Genomic DNA, 9,635 nt, shown 5'->3' with positions numbered 1-9,635 from the left:
TTTTGCGTAACTATTTTTAAATCCCGGTAGCTCTGCAACCACATGAGCTAGCGCAATAATTTTTTTTGCATATGAAACCGGAGGAGTTGTACTTACATCTTATGCCATCAGCTTGTCCTAGGTCACAGTTTCCTTCCACATATAGCTTTGCAAAAACTACATAAAAAGCACTTGCAGCAACAAAAACATAATATTCCAGAAACACGCTTTGCCGATCCGATCAGCTGTTTGTAACACTTCCTACGTCCATCAGCGTGAACTATCGCATGTCCGCCATGACCTGCCCGAAACCGGAAGTGACGTCATTTTCGCGGAAATGTAGTTTTTTTTACCATCAAGGCCTCATGAGCCGATACTGGTGTTTTTAAAAGTTATGTTTGACTTTATGACTTTCTGTGTCATTTCTGGGATGCTTAGGACTCATATTACACTGCTGGAAATAGTTTATTTTGATGCATATGCTGCTTTTTTGCAGATGACCACACCTTACTGCCGTGTGCAGGAGAGAAGTGACTATTGCGTTACTTTAAAAAGAAAAGTTTAACATTTTTCCAGGGTATAATTGACCATTTTTAACTACTTTTGATTTTACCTTTACAGTTCAACTTTAAAAACTATTTACTTTGCTTGTTTGGTATCATTCTTTCTTCTTCTTTCTCCTCTCTGTATGCAGATAGATATATATATATATATATATATATATATATATATATATATATATATAGAGAGAGAGAGAGAGAGAGAGAGAGAGAGAGAGAGAGAGAGAGAGAGAAAGAGAGCTAGATAGATAGATAGATAGATAGATAGATAGATAGATAGATAGATAGAGATACAGTGGGGCAAAAAAGTATTTAGTCAGGGTTAGGGTTAGTATGACTGTTTGAGGCTGTGGACAGGTGTCTTTTATACAGATGATGAGTTCAAACAGGTGCCATTCATACAGGTAACGAGTGGGGGACAGAAAAGCTTCTTACAGGAGACGTTACAGGTCTGTGAGAGCCAGAGATTTTCCTTGTTTGAGGTGACCAAATACTTATTTTCCACCCTGATTTACGAATAAATTCTTTACAAATCCTACCATGTGGATTCATGGATTTTTTTTCACATTCTGTCTCTCACAGTTGAAGTGTACCTCTGGTACAAATTACTGACTTCTGTCATCATTTTAGGTGGGGGAACTTGCACAATCGGTGGCTGACTAAATACTTTTTTGGCCCACTGTAGCTCGTCATATTGCAGCCACAGAAATTATTTTGTCCATGAAACCATAAAGCTGCACTTTATTTTTTCTAGAGATGGCACGATACCACTTTTTTATGTCCGATACCGATACCGATATCATAAATTTGGATATCTGCCGATACCGATATGAATCCGATATAGTGTGTTTTAATCAATAAAACTGTTTTTTTTTTAAATATCTTGCTGCATTTTGTATAAGTTCATACTCAAGTTTAAAACAACAACTACACTAAAGCTATTCTGTTATACCTATATGCAAAAAAAAAATATTTATAGTTCAGCAATACTGATCAATCTAATAAACTTAAACCTACACCATCCTCCCTATTCTGGTATTTTAAAGAGTACTTAGCGTAAATATTAAGCAACCTAACTAATAGGGTTCCAACTCCCAGCAACAACAAAAATAAATAAATAAAAAATAGGGAACCACCCCTCACGCTCCACCTCATGATGCTTAATCAACGTAATCAACCTTAATTTGATGCAGTGTGAAAAAAAAATGCACAGAAATCAATTATTTTTCAAGAAATATTAAATAGATTCAACATCTTTCTTCAACAAAATTGCAGACTGTACAGATGGTACCTTCCCAAAGGAAAAAGTACTATAGCTTACTAGGGTATATATATTAGACTTAATAGTCACTATATACAGTAATTGACTTCTATTCATTTTACATCAAATTAAAACTTTCGGTGTAAGATTCGGATAATTATTTATTAAAAGCTAGACATTTTAAATGAGAATAAGAAAGAAAAGTATGTCCTTGTGCCCCCTTTTCCCTGTTAATGCCCTATCGGCCCCCCTGGCTAAACTTTGCTAGATCCGCCCCTGCACAGTTACCAGCGTCAGCTACGTAGAAAAAGATCCTCGAGTAGAAAGTAATATTAAATAAATTCTAACAACAGCTGATCAAGCTTAAACGTGCTGCTGTTGTTTAGCCGCTGGTTTCCTCTTTCTGGTGCAAAGTGGGCCAAAAACAAACCAGAGAGATGGACTCGCGACAGAAAAGCCGATCAGCTGATCATTAAGCAGTTTCATGATTGAAGTAGCAGCAAGAAGAGGCAGTCGCTCCATATATCGCTTGTTAAGCTTAACGCAGGAATGCTTTACAAACATTCAGAGATGGACTTACACACTTGCTTTACTTCTCTCGGGGATAACTTTGTCGGAGATGAAATGCCGGGTTGCTAGCGAAGCTCCAAATGCTATCCAGACCACCGACAGGTCCCGCATGCCACAGCCGCTCTATCACGTGATGCCTACTGCTCCGACGTGCTAACTTTCTGAGGTGAGTTACGGCGTGTTGCAAGTTTTGTGAGGTGCTTTCGTGATATTTAATGGATCGGATTACATTTTTTATTTTTCTCCGATATCCGATCCAGTAATTTAGGTCAGTATCGGACCGATACCGATACGTAATATCGGATCGGTCCATCTCTAATTTTTTCCTTACAGTCTGATTTGACATAACTTTTCCATTTTGTGGTAAGCTTTTCTTTGGCTGTCACTCCTTCACCCTGACCTGTCTTATTTGGCTCAGCAGAACTAAAATATCCTGCTGCTTTTACACACGCACTCACATAAGCTCAGCGATTCTCTGTGCGATCAACCTCTCATATGTTTAAGCTTGCTGCGGGAGATTTCACTTGTCATGTTTGCATAGTAAGCTAACGATTGATAAGACGATGTCAGAGGAATTGGTGCGCAAATTATCATCACTCACAGATCAGTGCTGTCGCTCTCTATACACAGTTCACGCGATTGCAAAGTGAAAGCAAAAAACAAGCGCAAATTCAAACGCGATTTCAATATGTCACATATTGACAGTGGCTCACCGATGCCAATGACATAATTACCCAGCTACATTTCCGAAAGAATGCAAAAGCATTGACATAAATTTTTGCTTCCTACAATTGCCCGACGGGCAGGGCAGAGATAGATTTTGGTAGCCCGACTGGAAAAATCGCTAGCCCCAGGACGTCGGGCTAGCGATTTTGCAAGCCCTGTATCTGATTGAGGAATCACTCATCTTTGGAAAAGAGAGTTTATTACAGAGAAATGGCTATTTCTAAAATAAAAGCTATACTATACGCTTCTTCGGGGCTATATTCTCAGCAGCATATTGTAGCGGGTCAGGGCTTTTCGGGGTTCTGTTTGTACAGTTATGTTTTGTTTATGTTGCCATAGTGATGGGTGACGCCCTCTCGCTGCGACGGTGTGTCCTTCCGGGGTCAGAGGGCGCCCTGTGTGTTGTTGTTGTTGTTGTTGCTGTGCGGTTGCCGCGCTGAGCAATTAGCTAGCGGCAGTGATCTTCTGCAGATGTCAATAAACGGCTGTGCTCCCTGGCCAGCTCACGGGAAGCAAGACACCTCCGTCTCCTCCTTGTCTGAGCTCGCCACATTGGTGTCAGAAGTGGGATGATGGTGGCACCCCATGTTCTGACCCGAGTGACTTTTCCCCCGCCGGTCGTGACCGGCCGGTGCACCAAAAGAAGGCACCTGGACATTTGCAGGACTTTGTGTGGGGTAATGGGGTCGTCGGGGACGACTGACCCCTTAGGTGGGGGCTATGTAGCGGGTCAGAGGGCTGTTCAGGGTTCTGTTTGTACAGTTATGTTTTGTTTATGTTGCCATAGTGACGGGTGACGCCCTCTCGCTGCGACGGTGTGTCCTTCCGGGATCAGAGGGCACCCTGTGTGTTGTTGTTGTTGTTGTTGTTGCTGTGCGGTTGCCGCGCTGAGCAGTTAGCTAGCGGCAGTGTTCTTCTGCAGATGTCAATAAACGGCTGTGCTCCCTGGCTAGCTCACGGGAAGCAAGACCAAACGACACCTCCGTCTCCTCCTTGTCTGAGCTCGCCACAATATTAAACATACAGTGGGGCAAAAAAGTATTTAGTCAGCCACTGATTGTGCAAGTTCCCCCACTTAAAATGATAACAGAGGTCAGTAATTTGCACCAGAGGTACACTTCAACTGTGAGAGACAGAATGTGAAAAAAAAATCCATGAATCCACATGGTAGGATTTGTAAAGACTTTATTCGTAAATCAGGGTGGAAAATAAATATTTGGTCAATAACAAAAATACAACTCAATACTTTGTAACATAACCTTTGTTGGCAATAACAGAGGTCAAACGTTTACTATAGGTCTTTACCAGGTTTGCACACACAGTAGCTGGTATTTTGGCCCATTCCTCCATGCAGATCTTCTCGAGAGCAGTGATGTTTTGGGGCTGTCGCCGAGCAACACGGACTTTCAACTCCCGCCACAGATTTTCTATGGGGTTGAGGTCTGGAGACTGGCGAGGCCACTCCAGGACTTTCAAATGCTTCTTACGGAGCCACTCCTTTGTTGCCCGGGCGGTGTGTTTTGGATCATTGTCATGTTGGAAGACCCAGCCTCGTTTCATCTTCAAAGTTCTCACTGATGGAAGGAGGTTTTGGCTCAAAATCTCACGATACATGGCCCCATTCATTCTGTCCTTAACACGGATCAGTCGTCCTGTCCCCTTGGCAGAAAAACAGCCCCATAGCATGATGTTTCCACCCCCATGCTTCACAGTAGGTATGGTGTTCTTGGGATGCAACTCAGTATTCTTCTTCCTCCAAACACGACAAGTTGAGTTTATACCAAAAAGTTCTACTTTGGTTTCATCTGACCACATGACATTCTCCCAATCCTCTGCTGTATCATCCATGTGCTCTCTGGCAAACTTCAGACGGGCCTGGACATGCACTGGCTTCAGCAGCGGAACACGTCTGGCACTGCGGGATTTGATTCCCTGCTGTTGTAGTGTGTTACTGATGGTGACCTTTGCTACTTTGGTCCCAGCTCTCTGCAGGTCATTCACCAGGTCCCCCCGTGTGGTTCTGGGATCTTTGCTCACCGTTCTCATGATCATTTTGACCCCACGGGATGAGATCTTGCGTGGAACCCCAGATCGAGGGAGATTATCAGTGGTCTTGTATGTCTTCCATTTTCTGATCATTGCTCCCACAGTTGATTTTTTCACACCAAGCTGCTTGCCTATTGTAGATTCACTCTTCCCAGTCTGGTGCAGGTCTACAATACTTTTCCTGGTGTCCTTCGAAAGCTCTTTGGTCTTGGCCATGGCGGAGTTTGGAGTCTGACTGTTTGAGGCTGTGGACAGGTGTCTTTTATACAGATGATGAGTTCAAACAGGTGCCATTCATACAGGTAACGAGTGGGGGACAGAAAAGCTTCTTACAGAAGACGTTACAGGTCTGTGAGAGCCAGAGATTTTCCATGTTTGAGGTGACCAAATACTTATTTTCCACCATAATTTACGAATAAATTCTTTACAAATCCTACCATGTGAATTCATGGATTTTTTTTCCACATTCTGTCTCTCACAGTTGAAGTGTACCTCTGGTGCAAATTACTGACCTCTGTCATCATTTTAAGTGGGGGAACTTGCACAATCGGTGGCTGACTAAATACTTTTTTGCCCCACTGTATCATGTCCCCATAAGGAGAATCATGTGCTAACAACATGTGCTTGTTGTTTTTGTCTGCTTCCACTTGTCTTTGCACTAGGATGATGTCGGCGTAAACGTGCAGTCATATTCGTTGTGTTCCCACTAGTGCTGTCAGCGTTAATCTCGTTGAAATGACGTTAACGCCACAACACGGCAAATATCCGTTAATGAGCTACCCCTGATCACCTTGTGCGTGGGGCTAGACGGCCAATACGTTAACGAGCTAACTGCGCTAACACACTAGTTGCCACCCATGTAATTGAGCATTGCGTGGCACATCCAACATACTGTTTTACTTTAGTCCATAACGCGCTTACCTTCAGGGTCATACGTCACATGAAAACCAAAATAATTCCAAACGCCAGATCTGAATGAGGGTGGGGGAGGTTCAATTTGCCATGTTGCAAGGAGAGCTTAACTTCTGTCTGCTAGCTTGCCCTGCGCTCTTCCTTCTGACGATGCTGTCTGTGTTGAACGCTCAGTGGATCTGCGCTCGACAGTGCAGCCTAGGCGGAGTATCGTTGCACCCCTATATATTATATATATGTTAAAACACACTTTTTTTGCTTAAGAGCATTTTATTTACCCTTGTTATTCTGTTTGAGTAGATTTGCATGGGTGATCCTTTTCACACTGATGAGTGGTTAATGAGTTCTTAAGGCCACTAAAACATGAATCCTATATTGCCCTTTACTGAACACAAGAGACATATTGGTGGGTCATAATAAAACTTTGAGATTATTCCTGTAAAAGTTGTAATATTTAAATATTTGGTGACTAAACAAATATATGGAACATATTGGTGGGTCATCAATTTGACAAGTGGTCTACAGATCATTAAAAAAGTTGGGTAATCTTTGTTACATTGCAAATAATTATATACTTAAATGCGAGCATGCTGCTGCTCACTGTAAAGTACATTGCCAAATTCAGTGATCCCACACCAAACTGATAAAATGACCATTTGCTGTGTGTGCTTCTAAAATACATAAAATACAAAGCCAAAAGTCTTAATACTTTATACAATCCGTATATACTGTATATACTGTATATATATATATATATATATATATATATATATATATATCTATTAGGGGTGCAACGATATTCGTATCGATATTGAACTGTTCGATACAGTGCTTTCGGTTCGGTACGCATATGTATCGAACAATACAACATTTGTAATTTATTTTATCAACTTTCCTTCTGACGATGCTGTCTGTGTTGAGCGCTCAGTGAATCTGCGTTCGACTACTCCGCCTAGGCTGCACTGTCGAGCGCAGGGCAAGCTAGCAAGACAGAAGTTAAGCTCTCCTTGCAACATTCAGATCTGGCGTTTGGAATTATTTTGGTTTTCATGTGACGTATGACCCTGAAGGTAAGCGAGTCATGGACTAAAGTAAAACAGTATGTTGGATGTGCCATGCAATGCTCAATTACATGGGTGGGAACTAGTGTGTTAGCGCAGTTAGCTCGTTAACGTGTTGGCCGTCTAGCCCCATAATGGCGGTAGCTCGTTAACGGAGATTTGCCGTGTTGTGGCGTTAAGGTCATTTCAACGAGATCAACCTGAAAGCACTAGTGGGAACACAACGAATATGACTGCACATTTACGCCGACATCATCCTAGTGCAAAGACAAAAACAACAAGCATGCTACTAACTTTAGCTGAGTCATTTAGACAGCTGTTAGCACATGATTCTCCTTATGCTGCTGATAATATAGCCCAGAAGAAGCGGATAGTATAGCTTTTATTTTGGAAAGAGACATTTCTCTGTAATAAACTCTCTTTTCCAAAGATGAGTGATTCCTCAATCAGATACAGGGCTTGCAATATCGCTAGCCCGATGTCCTGGGGCTAGCGATTTTTCCAGTCGGGCTACCAAAATCTATCTCTTCCCTGCCCGTCGGGCTATTGTAGGAAGGAAAAATATATGTCAATGCTTTTGCATTCTTTCAGAAATGTAGCTGGGTAATTATGTCATTGGCATTGGTGAGCCACTGTCAATATGTGACATATTGTAATCGCGTTTGAATTTGCGCTTGTTTTTTTGTGCGAACTGTGTATAGAGAGCGACAGCACTGATCTGTGAGTGATGATAATTTGTGCACCAATTCCTCTGACATCGTCTTATTAATCGTTAGCTTACTATGCAAACATGACAAGTGAAATCTCCCGCAGCAAGCTTAAACATGTGAGAGGTTGATCGCGCAGAGAATCGCTGAGCTTATGTGAGTGAGCGTGTAAAAGCATTTCAGTTCTGCTGAGCCAAATAAGACAGGTCAGGGTGAAGAAGTGACAGCCAAAGAAAAGCTTACCACAAAACGGAAAAGTTATGACAAATCAGACTATAAGGCAAAAAGAAAGTGCAGCTTTATGGTTTCATGGACAAAAGAATTTCTGTGGCTGCGATATGACGAGCTAAATAACCAGGGCTGCACATAAGTGGTCCGCAGGTGCGCATTCGCTGTCAAAATAAAAAACACGCACAAGGGTTAGGGTTAAATTTAAAAACTGTACTTTTGAGTTAAAATATATATTTATAATTTTAATAAATGACAAATTAAAAATGCATGAACATTTTTTTGTATCGAAAAAATATCGAACCGTGACACCAAAGTATCAAACCGAACCGAACCGTGAATTTTGTGTATCGTTGCACCCCTAATATATATATATCTATATATACATATATAGATATATATATATATAGATGTAAACGCCCAGCACGCCCCTGCGGGCGGTTTATCCTTCAAGCTCGGGTCCTCTACCAGAGGCCTGGGAGCTTGAGGGTCCTGCGCAGTATCTTAGCTGTTCCCAGGACTGCGCTCTTCTGTACAGAGATCTCCGATGTTGTTCCCGGGATCTGCTGGAGCCACTCGCCTAGCTGGGGAGTCACCGCACCGTGTGCTCCGATTACCACGGGGACCACTGTTACCTTCACCCTCCACATCCTCTCGAGCTCTTCTCTGAGCCCTTGGTATTTCTCCAGCTTCTCGTGTTCCTTCTTCCTGATATTGCTGTCATTCGGAACTGCTACATCGATCACTACGGCCGTCTTCTTCTGTTTGTCTACCACCACTATGTCCGGTTGGTTAGCCACCACCATTTTGTCCGTCTGTATCTGGAAGTCCCACAGGATCTTAGCTCGGTCATTCTCCACCACCCTTGGGGGCATCTCCCATTTTGACCTTGGGACTTCCAGGTTATACTCGGCACAGATGTTCCTGTATACTATGCCAGCCACTTGGATATGGCGTTCCATGTATGCCTTGCCTGCTAGCATCTTGCACCCTGCTGTTATGTGCTGGATTGTCTCTGGGGCATCTTTACAAAGCCTGCACCTGGGGTCTTGCCTGGTGTGACAGACCCCAGCCTCTATGGATCTTGTACTCAGAGCTTGTTCTTGTGCTGCCATGATTAGTAAAAGATATCTATCTATCTATCTATCTATCTATCTATCTATCTATCTATCTATCTATCTATCTATCTATCTATGGTTCTTTTATTCGTTGAAACTTCCAGAGACTGCACCGGAACTCAGTAGTCATTTCACAAAACCTTTATTCATCTTCATTTAAGCATGCACTTCTAGAAGGGAAGACGAGGCCGGTGTGTCCCTCTCCAAAATCTTCACCCCTTTGTTTGTTACAGCCGGCGTCCCCATCATAAAACCCCCTACGGTGTGGAGAAGGGTCTGGCTGCAGCCACTGTGGAGCTCCACAGTAACCGGAAACACTTGACCTCCACAGTAGCCGTAAACACGCATGGATACCGTGGAAGTCTTGCAAGTTGATCGCAAAGGTTGGGACAGAGTCTTTCTTAAATACATTTGCCGTTAGTGATTTCATATATCTAGGATAATTCTAGTTTTCTTACAATGATCAT

Source organism: Aulonocara sp. 'chitande type north' Nkhata Bay, linkage group LG22 (assembly GCF_057382095.1).
Source record: "Aulonocara sp. 'chitande type north' Nkhata Bay isolate Kocher_YH1m ecotype deep benthic linkage group LG22, A_spYH_male_GT1.1, whole genome shotgun sequence".
Classification (NCBI taxonomy): Eukaryota; Metazoa; Chordata; class Actinopteri; order Cichliformes; family Cichlidae; genus Aulonocara; species Aulonocara sp. 'chitande type north' Nkhata Bay.
This window is presented reverse-complemented; position numbering follows the sequence as displayed.